This window comes from Mustela erminea, chromosome 1, assembly GCF_009829155.1.
Source record: "Mustela erminea isolate mMusErm1 chromosome 1, mMusErm1.Pri, whole genome shotgun sequence".
Taxonomy (NCBI): domain Eukaryota; kingdom Metazoa; phylum Chordata; class Mammalia; order Carnivora; family Mustelidae; genus Mustela; species Mustela erminea.
This window is the reverse complement of record NC_045614.1, coordinates 121,138,548-121,160,183: the sequence shown is the minus strand read 5'-3', so window position 1 is coordinate 121,160,183 and position 21,636 is coordinate 121,138,548.

The window sequence follows — 21,636 nt, the reverse complement described above, 5'->3', positions numbered from 1 at the left end:
AAAACAAGTAATTACTTATAAAGAAGTCACATCACATGCAAACATATTGGCTATCAGGACTTGCACTACAAACATTAGGTCTTCCTAAACATAGCTAAGAAATATACCACGTTTAATGGTTGTGGAGCTCAAAGCAATTCCAACTAGCACAACTACATAAACATTAAACAACATTATACAAAGAACAAATTTTGTGGTCAGCAAAACCATATAAGAGTTAGAAAATGCTAAGGTACCATTTGGGGAAAATGATTTTGATTTATAATGCTTATATTTAGTGTTTCAACACACTTAGGCTCTGTTTATATATCACTAAAACATTAGGTCATTTAATTGACCAAACAGCTGGTTTGAATACATTTTAAACTGAATTGACCGAATTTCTTAAATTTCCTTAGTCACAGATTTAACAAAACCATAAAAAGGAAAAAGGATTATTATTTCCATCTCTATGTACTTAAGCAGCAGAAAAGCTTAGGAAATCATGTTAATATAATAAAGAAAGCAGAGGAGGCAAAGCTGAGGCTCCCTGACATATGTAATGTCATGCAAAGAGGAAAATAAGGAGTATGTCCTAGAGGCTCAAGTTAGGAGCACAGTAAAGCCTAACTGACATAACTAAGGCAGGGTGGGATTTATTATCAGCCACATAAATTGGTGCATAGCCATGGTCAGAATGAATCCTGTAGAGTCAAAGGAAATCAGGGGTCTGACTTTGCTATTCTGTCATACCCTGAAGCTGGTGTGGAATATACTGCTAAAAGTAAATACTGTTTTTATCAAACTGGGAACACCTTAGGACTTTGGTGTTTAGAGAGTCTATCCTATTTGTATGTGGCTTCTCTTTTGTCATTTCTGGCTCCCTGACATTCATGAGAGGTTAAGCCACACTTTCAAGTACATTGAGTGTGAAAAGCAAGTAGAGTGGTAATTCAGAGAAAAGTTATTAAACTCTGCTTTTACCTTAAATCAGTAATTTTTGAGATGGCTTTATTGAGATAAAATTTACCACAGGATTCATCCACTCAAAGTATATGATTAAGTGGTTTTTAATATATTCACAGTGTTGTGCAATGATCACAACAATCTAATTTTAGAATATTTTAGTCATCTACAAAACAAACTACATCCACATTTAGCAGTTTATCACCATTCTTCCCATCCCCTGCTCTAGACAACCACTGATCTATTTCCTGTCTATGTAGGTTTGCCTATTCTGGCCATTTTATAGAAAAGGAATCATACAATATGTGGCATTTTACAACTGGCTTCTTTAATTCACAATAATGTTTTCAAAGTTCATCCATGTCATCGCATGTATTAGATTTTTTAAATAGTATTCCTTTGTATGACTATTCCACATCTTATTCATCCACTCATTAGGTTTTGGACATTGGGTTGTTTTCTCTCTTACCAGATGTGCACAATAATGCTATGAAAATTCACACACACATTTTTGTATGGATATATGTTTTCATTTCATTTGAGCATATACCTAGGAATCAAATTGTATCATATGGTAGTTCTATATTTAATATTTTGAAGAACTATTAAATTGTTTTCCATGTGACTGTAACATTTTACATTCCCATAACTAATGTATGAAGGTTCAAATTTCTCCATATTCTTGCCAACATGTTTTATTATTTATCATTTTGAGTATAAGCACCCTAGAAGGTATAAAGTGGCAAGTCAATGTGATCTTCATTTGAATTTCCCTAATCAATGATGATGTTGATAATCTTCTCCTGTGCATATTAGCTATTTGAGACCATGTTTGGAGAAATGTCTCTTCAGATTCTTTGCCCATTTTTAATTGGGGTATTTGTCTTTTTATTGGTAAGTTGTAACAGCTATTTACATTTTTTGGATAGTAAATACTTACTAGATACATAGTTTGGAAACAGGTGAGCCATTTTTTACTTTCTCATTCATGTTCTTTTTTTTTTTTTTATGCTATGTTAGTCACCATACAGTACATCATTAGTTTTTGATGTAGTGTTCCATGATTCATTGTTTGTGTATAACACCCAGTTCTCCACGCAATCTGTGCCCTCCTTGATACCTCTCACCAGGCTCACCAATTCCCCTACCTCCCTCCCTTCTAAAGCCCTCAGTTTGTTTCCTGGAGTCCATAGTCTCTCATGGTTCGTTTCCCACTCCTATTTCTCCCCTTTCTTTTTTCCCTTCCTTCTTCTAATGCCCTCCATGCTATTCCTCATGTTCCACAAATAAATGAAACCATATGATAATTGATTTTCTCTGCTTGACTTATTTCATTTAGCATAATCTCCTCCAGTCCCATCCATGTTGATTCAAAAGTTGGGGATTCATCCTTTATGATGGCTGAGTAATATTCCATTGTATATATGGACCACATCCTCTTTATCCATCCACCTGTTGAAGGGCATCTCAATTCCTTCCACAGTTTGGCTATTGTGGATGTTGCTGCTATGAACACTGGCATGCATATGGCCCTTCTTTTCACCACATCTATATCTTTGGGGTAGTGTCTTTGAAACACATATTTCTTAAAGATTGTATTTATTTATTTGAGAGAGAGAGAAAGAGAATGAACAGAGGAGAGGCAGAGGGACAAGCTGCCTCCCTGCTGAGCTGGGAGCCCAATTCTGGGCTTGATCCCAGGACTCTCATATCATAACTTGAGCCAAAGTCATATGCTTAACAAACTGAGTTACCCAGGTGACCCTTTTTTTTTTTTTTAAGTAAGATCCAGCATGGAAAAAGTTTTAATTTGATGAAGTCTAATTTAACTCTCTAAATAAATTTTTTAAAAATATTTTATAGCTCTAGTGTATAAGTCTTACACTTCTTTATTACATTTCTATGTTTTTATTCTTTTATTATAAATTTAATTATTTCCTTAGTTTTATTTTCCGATTTTTAAATTGATAATGTATAGAAATACAGGGGTGCCTGGATGGCTCAGTGGGTTAAAGCCTCTGCCTTCAGCTTAGCTCATAATCCCAAGGTCCTGGTATTGAGCCCCACAATGGGCTCTCTGCTCAGCAGGGAGCCTGCCTCCCCCCCCCCCATGCCTGCTTCTCTGCCTACTTGTGATCTCTGTCTGTCAAATAAATAAATAAAATCTTTTAAAAAATGTATAGAAATACAATTGATTTTTTAATATTTGACTTGTATACAGCAATCATATGGGACACATTTATTAGTTCTAACAGTTTTTTTTTTAGTGGATTGCTCAGATATATATATATATATATATGCCATCATATTCCTATGCCTCATGCCATCTCTAGAGAAATTATTTTACTTCTTTTCCAATATGGATGGCTTTTATTTATTTACCTTGAAAAATTTCTCAGGGTAGAAACTCGGCTATAATGTTGAATAGAAATAGCAAGAGCAGAAATTCTTGTTTTGTTCCTAGGAGGAAAGCATCCAATCTATAACCATTAAATTATGTGGTGTTAGCTGTTTGGTTTTTTTGGTTGTTGATGTTGTTAATGTCCTTTATAGAGTTGAAGAATTTCTCTTCTATTTCTAGTATGTTAAGTGTTTCTCTTTTTATTATGAAAGGTGTTGGAATTTGTCATGTTTTCTATGTATCTATAGATATGATCATGTTGTTGCTATCTTTTATTCTATTTCTATGGTGTATTACATCAATTGATTTTCGGATGTTAAACGAACCTTGCATTCTTAAGATAAATCCTATTTGATCATGGTATGTAAATCCTTTTACATGTTTATAGATTTGGGTTTATAGTATTTTATTGAGTATTTTTACCTTTATATTCATAAGGGATATTGGTCTGCAGTCTTCTCATTCTGTCTTTGTCTGATTTAGAAATCAAGGTGAGACTGGACTAATATAGTAAGTAAGGCATAAGGCACTGTTCTTTTCTATTTCTCGGGAAAAATTGGTAAAGGATTTGTGTGAATTCTTTAACTTTTTGATAACATTCATCTTGATGCCATCTGGGTCTGGGCTTTTCTTAGTAAGACATTTTAAATCATGAATTACATCTCCTTTCTTATTAAATATTTATTTTGATTTTCTATTTCTTCTAGAGTCAGTTTGAGTAGTCTGTATTATTCCGGGAATTTATCTCTTTCATCTAAGTTATCTAAATTTTTAGTATATAATATATTTTATAGAATTCCTTGTAATGCTTTTTCTTTTTGTAAGTTTGGTAGTGACTTTCACTTCACCCCTCTTTCATTCTTAATTTGGTAAATAAAACTAGCTCACATGCTCTCTCTCTCATTCTCTGTTCTAATTATAGCTTAAGGTTCTGTCAATTACACTACTTTTTTCAAAGAAACAAATTTTGGTTTCCTTTATTTGCTCTATTTTTTTTTTCCTATCATCTACATATTTCTGTTCTACTCTTTTTCTCTTGCTTTTGCTTGTTTTCGTCTAAGGTTTGTCTTATTTTTCCAGTGTCCTAAGGTGGATTTTAGGTTATTGGTTTTAGATATTCCTTCTTTTAATATGAGTATTTATGTCTATCCATTTCCCTCTGAATATTACTTTCATTGTATCTCATAAGTTTTGGTGTGTCATGTTTTTTGACATGGTGTCAAATGGTGTGTCATTTCCATTTATCTCAAAATATTTACTAATTTCACTTGTGGTACGAGCTTTGATTTTGTTGGTTATTTAATACAATGTTACTTAATATCCACATATTTGTGAATTTTTAAATTTATTATTAATTTCTAATGTAATTCCATTTGTTTTGGAGAACAAACTTTGTATGTTTCCAATCTTATTAAATATAGTGAGACTTCTGTTATAGCCTATAATGTGACCTATCCTGGAGAATATTCCATGTGTACTAGAGAATATACAGCCATTGTTGGATGGAGTATTCTATAGATATTTGTAAAGCCTACTTCATTAATAGAGTAGTTCAAGAATTTTATTTCCTCATTGATCTTATATGTAGTTGGGTTTTTTTTTTCTATTTTTGAGAGTAGGATATTAAAGTCTCCAACTGTTATTGTTAAATTGTCTGTATTTCCCTTTAATTCTGTCAGTTGTTGCTTTAAATACTCTTGTTAGCTGAATATACATTTATACTTGATAGGTCATCTTAATGGCCTGATCTTTTCATCATTATAAAATTCACCTCTTCATCTCTAATTTTTTTTTGTCTTAAAGTCTTTGTATGATATTACTTCAGCTCTTTAATCATCACTATATGTATGATACAATTATTTCTATTTTTTAATTTTCATCTTATTTGTATCTTTAATCATAAATTTGTCTCCTATGGACAGCACCAAGTTGGATCTTCTTGTTTTATTTTTAAGTGTGGCAGTTTCTGCCTTTTGATATGATTATTTAATACATTTACATTTGTTATTGTTATAGTTGAATTTATGTCTGTCATTTCTTTTTTGTTTTCTATATGTCCCATATCTTTTTTGTCCCTTTTTTTCTTCCTTACCATTTTCTTTTGCATGAGAGTGTTTTCTAGTGTACTAACTCCTTCAAAGATTATTTTTAATTTAATCATTATATATTTTTATTTTTATAAAGTTAATTTTTAGAAAATGTTTGTATTTACAGGAAACACTGTGGAGATAGTACAAAGTTCTAAAATACCGCATACCTACTTTTCTCTATTAGTATCTTGCATTAGTATGGTGCATTTGAAACAATTAGCTAATATTTGCACATTATTATTTAGTAAAGTACACACTTTATTAAAATTTCCTTTAATATATTTCTTCTGTCCCAGGATCCTATCAAATGTATAACATTACTTTTATCATATATACTTAGGCTAGTCTTTGCTTTCACAATTTCTGAGACTCTCCCTGGTTTTAATGACCTTCACAGTTTTGAAGATTGCTTGTCAGGCATTTTGTAGAGAGTTTTTCTATTGGAAATTTTCTAGTTTTTCTTGTTTGTTTCTTTTTTTATTCTTTTTTAATTTTTTAAAGATTTTATTTATTTATTTGACAGACAAAGATCACAAGTAGGTGCAGAGATGCAGGCAGAGAGAGAGGAGGAAGCAGGCTCCATGAGGGCTAGATTCCAGGACCCTGGGATCATGACCGGAGCCAAAGGCAGAGGTTTTAACCCACTGAGCCACCCAGGAGCCCCTTGTTTTCTATTCTTAAACTGGTATTGTGTGTTTTGAGAAAAACACCATAGAGGTAATGTGCAATCTTTATCACATTATATTAAGGTACCTACTTTGTAAATCACTCTTGATGTTGACCCCTATCATCTTGCTAAAAATATTTGTTAGGTCTCACCACTGTAAAGTTACTCTTTTTTAACCTATGTATACTGTACTCCGTGGAAGGAGATCACCAAGTACAGCCCATATTGAAGTGGGAATGTAACCACCTGAGGTTGGAGTATCTACATAAATCATTTGGAATTTTTCTGTGTAGGATATTTTCTTTAAATTTTTTAAAAAGATTTTATTTTATTTATTTGACAGACAGAGATCACAAGTAGGCAGAGAGACAGGCAGAGAGAGAGAGGAGGAAGCAGGCTCCCCACGGAACGAGAGTCCGATGTGGGGCTCGATCCCAGGACCCTGGGATCATGACCTGAGCCAAAGGCAGAGGCTTTAACAGGCTGAGCCACCCAGGTGCCCCTAGGATATTTGTTTTTATTCCCCATTTATTTATTCACTCAATAACTCATTTATGTCATATCTGACAGAGGAGATGCTCCAGACTTATCTTGCATATTTACTACTCCAGTCCTAAAATAAACCATTTTTCTCAAGGAGTAATAGTTACTTTTATCAGAAAATGTTATTAGAAATCATGACTTAGGTTCTAGGTATATTCATTTCTACTAGGACTTTGCTATTTCTAGGCCCTTTAGTTGCCAAAGCAAAGAAATATGTTTGTGTACCAACCTGGGTATATACATATAACTATAAATACTTCTATATATATGGAAGTATTTATAGATACTTCTATATTTATAGATATATTTAGAATACTTCTATATATAATTATTTGTAACTACTTGAAGCTAAGCATGAGTTCATCCTAAAGTCTCCAACTTTAATCCATTATTGCACAGATCATTCTAACCTCCTATCCTTGTTTATCTAAAAACTCCCACTATAATAATTAGAAACTCATCTCTCACTGTTCATTTACTTATTATACATGTATAGCATGTATATTTAACACGAATATAATTATATTATATTTATATATGTAAATATAATATATATATTACTATCATATAATTTAAACCTCATAGTTTTCCTTTAAAACAAGTATTATCATTTCAATTTTGTAGGTGAGAAAATTGAGGCTGAAGGAACTTAGTTTATTTGCCCAAAGTTGCTGAGCTTATGAAATTAGCTGGAATTCATACCTAGAACAGAAGTAATTCCAAAATCTACCAAGAGCTTCAAACTTCTGCTCCTGGGAATATGACTATGATTGTAGTTATTGGTTAATGAAATTGCATTTGTCTTCCATCCTAATGGAATAAGGCCATGGAATAAGCTTTTTCTTCAACAAGCAATAACCCAGGAAAGGTTAAAAATGTCTCCCTCTTGACTCAGACATGAATTTAAGAGTATTTTAGAAGACAGGAGCAAGTGGAGTCAGAGAGAGATTTGATAGGTCTGAGAGGACTAGTAGGGAAGGCAAATAGATCAAAAGAAAAATACCTAAATACACTGTTCTAAATAGGTTTAGTTCTATTAGGTAAATCATATGAAATTGATGATTTTGAGTCTTCCTCTCTTATGAAAACAATTTAGTTCAACCCGTACATTACTGCCAAAGCTTTGAAAAAAGGGAGGGTGGACATTTTTTCCTTTTATAACTAATCAGTAGGTAAAGGTAGAACAAATGAGATTGCTTTTCAGAAAGCAATACAATTTTATATCATGCTCCCTTACCCATATTTAACTACAAGGATAATAATCCTGACATAAACTTCTTTTTCTTTCTTTCTTTCTTTCTTTCTTTCTTTCTTTCTTTCTTTCTTTCTTTCTTTCTTTTCAGCATAACAGTATCATTATTTTTTCACCACACCCAGTGCTCCATGCAGTCCGTGCCCTCTATAATACCCACCACCTGGTACCCCGACCTCCCACCCCCCCGCCACTTCAAACCCCTCAGATTGTTTTTCAGAGTCCATAGTCTCTCATGATTCACCTCCCCTTCCAATTTACCCCAACTCCCTTCTCCTAACTCCCCATGTCCTCCATGCTTTTTGTTATGCTCCACAAATAAGTGAAACCATATGATAATTGACTCTCTCTGCTTGACTTATTTCACTCAGCATAATCTCTTCCAGTCCCATCCATGTTGCTACAAAAGTTGGGTATTCGTCCTTTCTGATGGAGGCATAATACTCCATAGTTATATGGACCACATCTTCCTTATCCATTCATCCGTTGAAGGGCATCTTGGTTCTTCCCACAGTTTGGCGACCGTGGCCATTGCTGCTATAAACATTGGGGTACAGATGGCCCTTCTTCTTTTAAAAATACAAAAGTTTTGGGGCTCCTGGGTGGCTTAGTTGTTGGGCATCTGCCTTCGGCTCAAGTCCTGATCCCAGGGTCCTGGAATCGAGCCCCATGTTAGGCTCCTGGCTCTGTGGGAAGCCTGCTTCTCCTCCTCCCACCCTCCCTGCTTATGTTCTCTCTCTCGCTGCATCTCTATCAAATAAATAAATAAACTCTTTAAAAAATTTTAAAAAAAGTACAAAAGTTTTCTTTCAAATGGGATTTATTCATTTTACTTTGTTCTGATGAAGATTTTTGAATCTCTTCAAACTTTCCCAATCACGATAATCTTTTGTTCTCGTTGCCATTTCTTAGGATCATCATCAGTCATAGTAGCGATATTAGTAGCCATCCCTCTTGTCATTGCCATCATTGTTATGATGTCACAATAGTAGTATTCTTTTTTTCAAGAGGAGCATCAGATAGGTATAAGAGGGAAACAGTGCAAGATTTATTTTAGCTCTGCTTTCTAAATTGCTATCTGCATTTTACACTGTGACTTTAATCTCTCTGTTGCTTATCTCTTTAGCTGGAAAATGTGGATTCTGTCAGTTTTGCAAGATTACTATAAAGGTTGATGTTTGTAACTTTTAAAGATTCTTTGGTAAGAAGCTCAGAGAAGGGATGGTATTATTCTACACTGTTTGGTAACTTCTGTCATAGGGCTAAGCTATGTATTTAGAATCTGATTAAAACATATCATTTTTCTCTTTACCTGTCAATTGCCCTCTTATTGAATAAATAAATTGAATACTGAAGTTGGCATTTACTTAAAAATTCCATCAGATTCAGCCTCTTTTTACTGACTCTTCCAATTTCATTTGTTTAAAAAAATGCGTTTTTTAGTATGTCTGGACTGCAAAATACTGAATAAAATTACCATGAAAAATAAGTACTGTCTGCATTAGATTGATGAAGTAATTGAATGATTACAGAGAGCTTAAAATATCTTCTGATGAGCATATACTTCTGGTTATTATAAAAACAATATTCGAAAAAGAATGTTTCAAGCTGACTTAAAATTTTATTTTAAAAACTAGAAATTAATAAATTTCCCTTTCTTCCATGTGTGGTGCAAAAATAATGAATACTGTTATGCTGGAAATAAAAAAAATAATAATAATAAATAAATTAAATATTTAAAAAAAAAAAAAAAAGAATGGAAGAATGACATCTTGAATGGAATGGAAATAAATAGAATGGAAATGACACCTTGACTTACTTTCTAGGTAACTTAAAAAGAATGTTTAACTGGACCCAAGCCAGTTTCATTTTACACCAAACCATTTCTCTTGGAGTTGAAAGTATATTTGGTTCTTTGAAGATTCTGAAGAGTTTTCCAAATGTAGTTGTGGATCTTTTCAACTACTAAAATCAAATTGTTCTTCCTATAAAATGGAAACTCCTGAAGTTCATTTCAATATGGATTTTTCATATATATGTTTACATATCTGAGAATGGTTAAAGAAACTATGGTATATTCACATAATAAATTACAATACAATAATTTTTTGTATTTTTTATGGAAGGATTTAATTTTTTATGGAAGAATTTAATTTTTTTTAATGGAAGAATTTAAATTTCCTTAATGATAGAATAATTATGAATAGGATATTATATGTGTGATACAATCTAAATTCTATTAGATTGTATATACTGAAAATGTGTGTATGTGAGTGTGTGTGTGTGTGTGTATGTAACTAAATATATTTATATGTAACTGAAAAAAAGACATAATGATTTATTAAATTGTGTTCGTCATTGAGTAGTGGAACTACGGGTGATTTTTATTTCATTTTTTCATTTTTGTTTATTTTTTCATTTTTTCGTTTCTTGTGTATTTTTATTTTTTGTATTTTATTCATAAACATTTAAAGTTAGAAATACTAAAAATTATATGGGCATGTATAATTTCTAATTATTAACATATGAATATCTACAATCAAATACACTCATGCCCTGCAGAATAAGACTAAGGAAGGAGGCAAAAGGGGTTAATTCTCATGAGAAAAATTGCAAACTTGGAAGAGTGAGTCTACTCCTTCCAGAGTTGAGCTACCGAGAACTTCTCTGGGTTAACATCATGTGAGGGTGTGGTATGAGTATGATATGGATTTCTGGTTGGGACAAAACTGGACAAGAAAATAAAATTATCTTAGAAAATAAACAGTGAAATAATGTAAAGATTTATTGTGGTTTGTGGAGTGAGAATATTCAGAAGGTTTTAAAGAATTAAAGAATCAAGGAAAAGGACTTTTAATGTTCTTCAAGGATGAAAGCAAAGGATTTGAGTTATTTTATGTTCCTTCTGGAGATTGGTCTCTAATTTCATAAACGCAACCTTGTTCTGAACTGGATCTCTTGCAAAGACTTAATAAAGAGAAATAAAGAGAAAGATACTGGTGTTTACTTGTGTATCCATAGTTATAAAAAATATTTTTAACTGAGTGGTTAATGAAGATAATTTATCTTACAACGACTTTACTTAAGTCAAGCAGTCTATCAATAGTTTTATTCAAAGCCACCTCTGGCACCCCTGAAAATCATAGTTGTTTCTTAATTCACTACCACAAGGAGACCAAGTAGCCCTCTGGTCTTAATGGATGATCCATTCTGTCTCCTGATGAGCATCTCATAAAAGGACTTAACTAGAACACATTTCCAGCCCAAAAGAGGGGTGGCATGTTTTTGCAGGAAAAGACTAATCAGAGATTTTCCAACAACACAATCCAGGATTTAAAAAAAAAAAAAAAGTGTCCATCTACAACAGTCTTCCAATTAAAATACATATTCAATGAGCAATTACAGGACAATATGTGCTTAATTGCTGAATAAGGGGAATGATCAGGTGGAGTTCTGATCATCACACAAGTTTGTAAAATACTGTTGTAGCTGATGAAGAGTTAGCAAAACATTTGAAACAGAAAAGTATCACTTTCAAATATATATAGCTTACAGTAATCTGGAGGATGCTCTGGGAAGAAATGAAATTTAGACAATTGTCTCTGCCCAACATATGTTATATACACATATTTTAAAACATTTTAGTGTTCTTTAATATGCATTGAATACAATTGGCTTAGAAAAATGCTCTGTGGCTTTAATTTTATTCTGCCAAATTTGATGAGTCTTTACTCTCTTTAAGGTCCTTATAACTTCATTTATAAAATAAATTGGTAATCCCAGCGATCACTAACACATCCTTCAGGCTTCAAAATCTGTGAAATCACACAACTAAATGGTTATATGAACTTCTAAAAGTTTGTTTTCATAGAACATCCACCTCTCCGTTTATGAGAAGAAATTGCCATTTCTACTTAGAAACACTAAAAATATATTCAAAACCCCAATAATTTCTTTTGGTTTTCTTCTCATTTTTTTTTCTGATGCATAATAGTATAAGACTGTATGTAATTAATGGAGGGAGAAAGAACAAATTATAAGAATCTGAGATAACTCTTCAGTATAAGGATGCTCAATATCTTAGTTGCCATAAAAGTTAATGAGGATGTCAAGTTACTTTGAAGTTCAACCCCCAAAGGACATTCTCAATTCTGCCAAAAAGCAAAAACTACGCATGATAATGAGCATCTCTGAGGGAGATAAAACAATGATGAAGGTAGAAGATGCATGGCTCAATTATGTGCAGAATAATAATAAGCTTTGCATCCTGTATACTTTCCTAATTGGATAACAGTGCAATCCTGTGTATTACAAATAGTGCAGAGTGCTCATTAAGGCAGAGAGAAAAACAAAAGTATCTTGTCTTAGTTATAACTCAAAAGCTGTGAATTTAGAAGAAAAGACATCCCTAATACAAATAGCTGTACATATTTTTCATCGAGGTTTCTCTTATCTTGAAAAGCTACTGGACCTGAGGTGAGTTTAATTAGTTCAATGCATCATGCTAAATTGTAGAAAAGAAGTAAAACTGGATAAAAAGGGAGAGAAATTTCTTTCTTAGTTTTTATCACGCAAGTCTATATTGAAATTCAGGACCAATGGAGATCTTTAACGTCTCTCTAGTATTTTAAGTAAATCTATATGTGAAACTGATGGTAAAGGTGTCACCCAAGTTTTTCTCCTGTTTCATATCATTTTCTGTCGTTAAGCCTTTTTGACGAGATTTGACAAGAGCAATAGTTGTTCCAGTCAACTAAATGGTTAAGAGGAACTACCCACTCATATATTTCAAGACTGTGAGAAAACTATAGGTATAAGGTGTAGAAAGACTGGAATTAATAAACCATTAATTATTATTTTCACACCCTACAGAATTCCCAGAGATTGTCTGGAAAGAAAAGAATATAGAAAGAAAAAAGAAGGAAAAGAGAAATGAGGACAAAAGGAAAGGAGGTGACGAGGAAAGGAAAGGAAATGGAAAGAAGAGGAAGAGGAAGGAAGGAAGGAGAGGAACAACGGCCCACTTAGAAGAGAAGTTATCTAAGATATCTGCTGGGTATAAAGCCCATGACCAAAAGGGGAGGAAAAAGATAAATATTTCCAAGTTTTAAGGCAATCGTAAAGGACTCTAAAACTGTGTCTTCCCAAGAGAAATCTTAGAGGAAAATCAACAGCTAATGCTTAATTATAATGAACCAAAGGAGCCTTCCTAGAGGAAGTCTATTTTTGTTAGTGTTAGAGGCTCCTAGAGGACTAGAACATTTTTCATTGATATGTCTATCCACTATTCAACATTTGGTAAGACAGAATTGAGAAACATATGTATTCATTCCCCATCCGTAGTAAATCCAAATCCTTCATATTCATAAATTCATAAACTTCAAGTCACACTCTTACTCTGGGCCACATAGTATAGAGTGTCACTAGAACCGAATCTGTCTTAATGTTTGCTTCCAAGTGGAAAGGTTCAAGAAAAAGGAAATATATTCTCATTTACACTTATGTTTTTGACTTGAATTTTATTGGGTCACTGTCATTAAATTTTTCTAAAATAGGATAAGCACTGCCTCAAGGACTTCCACTGCTTTCAAGCACAAGCTATGTTAGCTTCGTGGGCTTACTATTCTTCAGGAGTCTGGAAACTATTTTAGGACTCAAAAAACTAGTTAGTTTTGAGGTTTGGTTATGAGGGCCACGGCTATCTCAGGTGAAGTTGTACTTAACCTATAATTACTGTTGGGAGTGGGGTGAGATTTCATATACTACAAAATAACTTCAGAATTATTTCAATATTCCTAACATAGTATAGCATAAAGTGTGGAGGCTGAGGTTAGCCATCACTATTACAGTTACTCTCTCACTGAGAAATAATTATTACCTTCTATCACCCAAATACTACTTGCTTTCTCCCTATCCTGCCCTTCTGCATAGTCTCCTCTCAGTCTATTTCATTTGACACCAGAATATCAGGAAAAGCTTGACTTTACCTAAACAACTGATTTCCTTTGACCATAGGTCTATGATGATATTTCCACTTTGGTAAGGACTCCTAAAAAATTCAAAGCTAAACTTGTGAACTTCTAGCAAAATGTATAGAAACTTGTGGCCTATAGTTTTTCTTTCTCCCCTAAACTAACTTTATGTGTATCTCCAATGTTTTTCTGAGAATACTACTTTCCTTCAGCCCTTTAAACTATTTATCTTATAGTTTTATATATCTATATGCTCCTAAATTTCTTCTGGGCAAGAGGCTAATGTATTTTATAGGTTGCATTCAGCTGCATGTTACAAAAAAACCCTGCTACTCACACACAATACTGCTCTAGAATATTAGATCTATGGCTTCCTCAGGAATCCAGGGTCCTTATATTTTGTGTGTGCCTTCACCCTCATACATGCGAGGTAGCTGCCGCTCCACCAGGAGGCAAGAAGCAGAAGAACAAAAGACATAATGGCTGAATCCATCTTTATTTTCTTTTTAATTAGTTCATTCATAGTACTTATGGTTTCACTTTGTTAGAATTGGCCTGCAAGATGGCAAGTAGCAAGACAGTCTGTGAATGTGAATTTTTCTTTCTGGACAATTTCAGCCAATGAGAGAATTTATTATTTGGTTAGTTGCAGATGATGGAGAGAATGGATATCGGGTGGGTAATTAGAAGTGTCTGCTATCATACGTATATCAAATAAAAAATTGGAAAATATACATTTGTATATATTCAGATAGACTCACACATATATTTCTTATGTATAAAATTATTTAATTTTTTTACTTTTCTTCTTTTTCCCTTTATGATAGACCCACATCAAGGATCATGAATATACTTCTTCCCCTAAGAAAAATTTAACAACTTTTAAATATCTGTATATAGTATTCAGTTTGCATTTATAATAGAATAAGTATTCAATAAAGTAACCAAAACAAAGTCTGCCTCGTTTTAACCAAACCAACATTTATTTGGTATTATTACATGTAAAACACTCCGATAGTGATGACTGGGAATTAAGAGATTCAGGTTCATTCCCTTTATAGAATCATATAATGTACAGATGGGAATAGACTGAAAGTATTTGTCGTATTTCTAATTTTTATAGAATTCTAACTTCTAAAACAGTGATTTCTAAATTTAGTTTTATCAGTTATCTTAAAGAATGTTTAAAGGAGAATACCCTTTCAAATGCATACCAGGCTGTTATAGTTACCAGAGAACTTCTAATGACTGTCCTAAAAACTATATAAATATTTTGTTTTATGGAAAAGGAGGGCTTAAAACACAGAAAATTGTGTTTTCCCACCTTCCTTTTCCCCCTTTTCACATATATCTTTCCCTTCACTTAGTGAACTGAGTTATGTGAAGCATCATTACTGCACCAAGTAAGCATCACTTTGAAAATACACTTGTCCTCATGCAGTGACTGGGAAGGGATATTGTTAATATCCTGTTACTGTGACATATTATAGTTCGTTAGTTCTCCACCTTTTTTATAATAGACCTATTCTTATTTTCCTTCAATTGCATTACATTTATTTTAATGATTTGTATTATAATCATTTTTATGTTCATTTCAAATATATTTTCTAATGATGTAAGAAGGAGCAAGGTGGAGAAAAAGTGAAAATGAACAAAAAATGTGATGGAACATGAAAGAGAGATTTCTTAGTTTTAATCCACAACCACTGGAAGTATTCATTGCTAGTAATATTCCAATTCTGACTTTCAAGTACAGAGAACCTCACTTTTTGGTGTCAAGTAATAATGAGCTTTTTACACTGATGTACTTTTAAGAGAGGTTACTGAACTTGCAAATGGCCCAGGGCAGCAGGCAAATTATTTTAGGAAGGTCACAGACATGATTCCACATACTCTAAAATCTGACTAATTCTGACTTCTCTTTGAAGTGTGAAGACACTATGAACACTGTAAACACAGCAGTAGAGTGGACAAAACAGAAGTCCAAAATATCACATAATCACTGCCATTTTATATAGAATATGTAAAACAAATAAACCTTTCTGATTTCTACTCCATACTTATAATCTGTTGATAAAATTCTCTACATCTACCTCACTTTCAGTATTAGGGAAGAGTCCATTATTTCAGATATGTATTATTGCCTTAATTTTTATCAATAAGCATGGAATACAAATAAAAACTAACATTCTGAATACTACATGTATTCCTCTATAAGATGATCCATCAAAACAAACATTAAGAAAATAATTTTGAGTCAACAATTTTAAAAGTAATCAAGAACAGCAGCACCTGGGTGGCTCAGTTGGTTGAGCATCCAACTTTTGGTTTCAGTTCAGGTCATGATCTCAGGGTCATGAAATCAAGCCCCATGTAAGAGCACTTCCTCTACTGCTCTACCCCTCCCCACTATTGCCCACTTGCATGGCCTCTCTAGCTCTCAAAAAAAAAAAAAAAGTAATCATGCATCAATGTACTCAAATTAGCTATATGAGTAGTAAGCTATCTTTGAAAGGAAAAATATGTACAGTGTTAAAAATTACAATCTTCTTTTGCCTCTAAAGCTGTCTTTGAATATAAATTTCAAAACGGTGAATTTGAACACCAAGAACTTTTTGCCTCATTGTCTTGGGCACACTACATTCAGTTTGAGTCCTTTGAAAATATGATGGTGTGCTAACAAGACCTTCCATTACCTGCCTGTTTTAATTCACTGTTTTGACTTCCACAATCACTTTGTTTCTACATTTAACAAGTGACTATACTGTTATAGCTGTAGTATTAGCAATAACATTCAATTAACACTCACACTGTGATCTAAAATTATTCTTCACTAACACCTAACTTCTACCTTCTGCTCTCTTGCTAAATGGTTGCTAATCTCTTCTTTGCACTTAATAATATTAGTGATTGGAAGGAATCTATAAAAAGAAATGTGGAATGTTTTGGGGAGAATCATAGTTTGTAAGGTAAATTAGTGTGTCAAATAAAGTATACTTATTGATCATCAATATGTGTGGGATTATACAAAGCAAACCAATGGAAGATGAGAGAAGCATACATGAAGTTTTCTTACTCTCAAGAAACTCATCAACTAATAAAACAGACATTGCAAATACATAATGAAACACTCAGGGAAGGAAAAACAAGGAAATAAGATCTGTGTAATTAATGCATGTATGTATTTTCTTGAAATTTTATATTTTTTATTTAATATTAGATGGATTATCCATTTTGAGTTAATTTTTGTATAGAGTGTTATGTGAAGTGTTTTGTTGTTGTTATTTTGTTTTGTTCATTTGTTTTCTTGTTTTGCATGTAGACAACCAATTGTTTCAGTAACCTTTGTTTAAAAGGTTTACTCTTTTGTTTAAAAGACTACTCTTTCTTCTTTACCTTTGCAACTTTGTTAAGATCAGTTGATCAGGATAGTGTGGATACTTCTGAATTCTATTCTCATTTGATCTGAATGTCTATCCAATCCCTCCACAAACAACACAGTATCCTACTACGGTAGCTCTAGGACACATTTTGAAATCAGGTAATGTGACCACAACTACTTGATTGTTAATATATTAATTACCCTTTTTAGAGATTAGATTTACTGATATTTTGTTATGGATTTTATTTCATCTATGTTTATGAGTATTTATAGTTTTGGCTACGAGTTTGTTTGTTTGTTTTAATTTACTATGTTCAATTAGCTAACGTATGCTACTAAGGAATCATTGAACACTGTATCAAAAACTAATACGTTGGCTAGTTTTGGCTACACGTAAAATCCTTTCCTTGGTTTTAGTATTAGAGTAATACTAGCTTCAGAATATGCATCTCCAAGTATTTTATGCTGTTTTATTTTCTAAAGACTTACTACAGAATTAGTATTATTTCATCCTGAAATGTTCAGTAAAATTCGCTATTGAAACTTAGCTCTTTGAGTTTTCTTTTTGGAAGATTTTTAATGATGAATTCCATTTCTTTGACAGTATAACATTATTTATGTCATATATTTATTCATAAGTAATGCTTTGTTAATTTGTGTCTTTCAAGGAATTAGTCCAGTTCTTCTAGATAGAATTTTGGCCATAGTGTTTTTCATAGTTTTTCATAGTATTTGTAAATGACTGTGGAGTCTTCAGTGATGTCTACTCATTCATTTCTGTTATTGATAAATTGTATCTTGTATCTTTTCTTCATCAGTCTGATGAAATGTTTATCCATTTGGTTAGTCTTTTCAGAAACCAGGTTTGGGTTGGATTGGTTTTCCCTCTCTCTCTCTTTTTCTGAATTGTATTGATTTCTGCTCTTGTTTGTATTATATTATTCCTTCTGACTGTTTGGATTTTAGTTACATTCTGTTTGGTTGGTTAATTCTTAATGTCAAAGTTAGATTTCAACCTTAATTTCTTTTTCTTTTGTAATATAAAATTTGCATATATATATATTCCTTCCACTTTTTTTAGTTGAGTCCCATAAATTTCAATATGTTGAAAATTTATATATATATATATATATTTTTAAAGATTTTATTTATTTATTTATTTGACAGAGAGAAAGATCACAAATAGGCAGAGAGACAGGCAACTACTGCAAATATATGACTTAATCTGTGGCTGTCTTTTCATTTTATTAATAAAATATTTTGAAGGACAGATGTTCTTAATTATTATAATAGTCAAGTAATTTAATGTCTTTTATGATTTATACCTTTTTATATAAGACATCTGTGTTTATTTCAAGGTTACAAAGATTATTTTTTGTATTTTCTTTATTTTAACATTTTTATCTTAGGCTTTTCTAAATCTTCAAGATTTTCTTTAAGATATTTTATAGTTTTAGCTTTTATGTTTAAGTTTATGATCCATCTTTTTTTTTTTTTAAAGATTTTATTTATTTATTTGACAGAGAGAAATCACAAGTAGGCAGAGAGGCAGGCAGAGAGAGAGAGAGGAGGAAGCAGGCTCCCTGCTGAGCAGAGAGCCCGATGCGGGACTCGATCCTAGGACCCTGAGATCATGACCTGAGCCGAAGGCAGCGGCTTAACCACTGAGCCACCCAGCCGCCCGTTTATGATCCATCTTAAGTTAACTTGTATGTGTTATGAAGAAAGTGCTGAGGTTCATTTTTATCCAAATGGCTACTATTTCCAAAATAACCATTGAGAAAACATTTTTCCTCAGTTAAATTACCTTAGCAACTATGTCAAATATGACACAGACCTATTCAGTTCTACCCCTAAAAAGGACTGTAAGTACAACCACTCATTCTCAGCTTCTACTCACTTACTGAACCTACTAGTTCATGAACCAAACTCAGGTGTTCCCTCTTCCTTCAGATAGGTATAAGAAATTCCCCTTATGGTCATAAGGATTAATTGAGGGAGAGGCACAAAAATAACAGTGCTGGATGACATAGGGTTTAGAATATAGAATCTTGCAGTATATTTATGTTCTTTGAACCTATATGCACCTGATCCTAGATGTATCCTATGATTTTGTGGATCTAACAGACCCAGCTTACAGGGGAAGTTTTGGCTGCATGGTTTGTCAATGTTTTATGGCCAAATTCTTTACCTTCACTAGGGTCATCCAGAACCATATACCAGGACATTTTGAGTGGTGTATATCTTTGCTGTAGATGGCACAACTTTGTGCCAGTTCCTATAAGTCTATTTTGCAATACACAAATTTTTCTATTTTCCCACTTTCAGATAACTCTAGAGCTATGGTTCTCAACCAGGAAAAATTATGCCCTCAAGAAGACACTTGGCCATGTCTGGAGACACGTATCATTGTCATAACTGTGGATGGGAGTAAGCTCCCAGCCTCCAATGGATACAGATTAAGGATGCTGCTAAATATCCTACAGTGCACAGGACAATCCCACAACAAAGTCTGGCAAGTTGATTGTGCTCAGATTAAGAAACACTACTATAGTACAGTATTAGTCAGGGTTCTCCAGAGAAACAGAACCAATAAGAGATATCTATAAATCTATACAGATATTTATTTATTATAGGAATTGACACACTATTATGAAGAAATCCATGAATCAAAATTGTTTACATTGCAACCTGAAACAAGTTAAAGAGTCTTTTCCTCTTGAGAGACCAACCTAAATTTAGAAGTGCTTTATGCCACTAGTAAATAAATCAGAACAGTGTTCTCATACACTTAAGTATGAACTATGCTACCTCTAGAACCTGAAGAGACCTCCCAAGTGTTTTTGCTTCTTTCTTAGGAGAGGAAAATGTGAGTTGCAATAATTTTGTCCTTTATTTTGGAGGCCTCTAGATTCCTAAAAACTTCAGGCCCCTGAAACATTGTAGGTTTTATCTCTGACTTCTAGAACATATGTGTTTTATTGAGGCCTCCAATATACTTGCCACTTCTCATTCATCTGGTTTAATTAACTTGATGTCTTCAAAACAGTGGACCAATTTTATCTTCTGTGAAACATCTAGATGGTCCAGGCCCCTTCCTAGTTTATTAAGGCAAAAGAAGTAATTCAGCTTTAGAGCATGGTATTAAACATATTTTCTTTTGTCCCACATAAATGTGAACTTCTTTTGATAAATTCTCTTGAAATATGTGAAAAAAAAAATGTTTTGACCTTATCATGACTACATGCCTGATGCTGAATTAATCTTCTCTCACAAAATACCATATTTGGGGGCACCTGGGTGGCTCAGTGGGTTAAGCCTCTGCCTTCAGCTCAGGTCATGGTCTCAGGGTCCTGGGATCAAACTCCATATCAGGCTCTCTGCTCAGCAGGGAGCGTCCTCCACCCCTCCCACCCCCCCACTCCCCCCCGCCACTGCTCTCTGCCTGCCTTTCTGCCTACTTGTGATCTCTCTGTGTCAAATAAACAAGTAAATTAAAAAAAAAATACCATATTTGGCATAGCAGCTACAACTGGGGCTACTATTTCGGTAGTCAAGTGTTAATTGGGCAGGATCCATCTTCTTTTGTAGATGTTGGAGCATGAGTTAAACAGGCACATTTGGGGACCAATTTCTTGTATCCTTTAGATAATTAAGGATAGAACTAATCTTGGCTATTTCCTTCAAGGTTGATATTGCTTAGTATATTGGCCAGAGGGAGGGACAGGTTCAGGTGCTTCTTCTTGGCTCACCACACTCAACAACTCTTAAAGGTTAAACCATTGCAGGAGTTCTCTCACCTACCAAGTTTATACATTGAATTTTACATTAGAAGACCAGGAAAATGACCAACATGTTAGTTCACAGATACAGTGCACTCACTTAGAGTCAGGCCAGGGTCAGGACTCCAATTATTACCTATATACCATGCACCCCCACTCTAATGGTGATAAGAGAGGGTCATACAGATGCCTCAAATCTAGGAATTGTCAACTTAGTTCTTGCATATATCAGTTCTTGACTCCTATTATATAATTATTTGTATAAATTGTCATAGGTCTTTTTGAAGAAGGTCTACACACATTATTACTATATACCCTGTTGTGATATTATAGTCTTTCTTCAATGGGACTCTGCCTTTTCTTCAGATAATGGTTTTTAAGTCACAGAGCCATATCAGATCAAGAAACTGAGCAATGTCTTATAAATCTCTGTTGGAATAGGTGCCCTTAGAATTCTGATAATCCAATATCCTTGTTGACTGTTCATCTATTTTCCTCTTAAAAATTCTATGTTCTATTAATCATATCCATATCCATAATTTCCTCCGAATTAGCTAACCTGTCTCTCTTTCCCCACCCATGCTACTCTGTTCCATTATAGT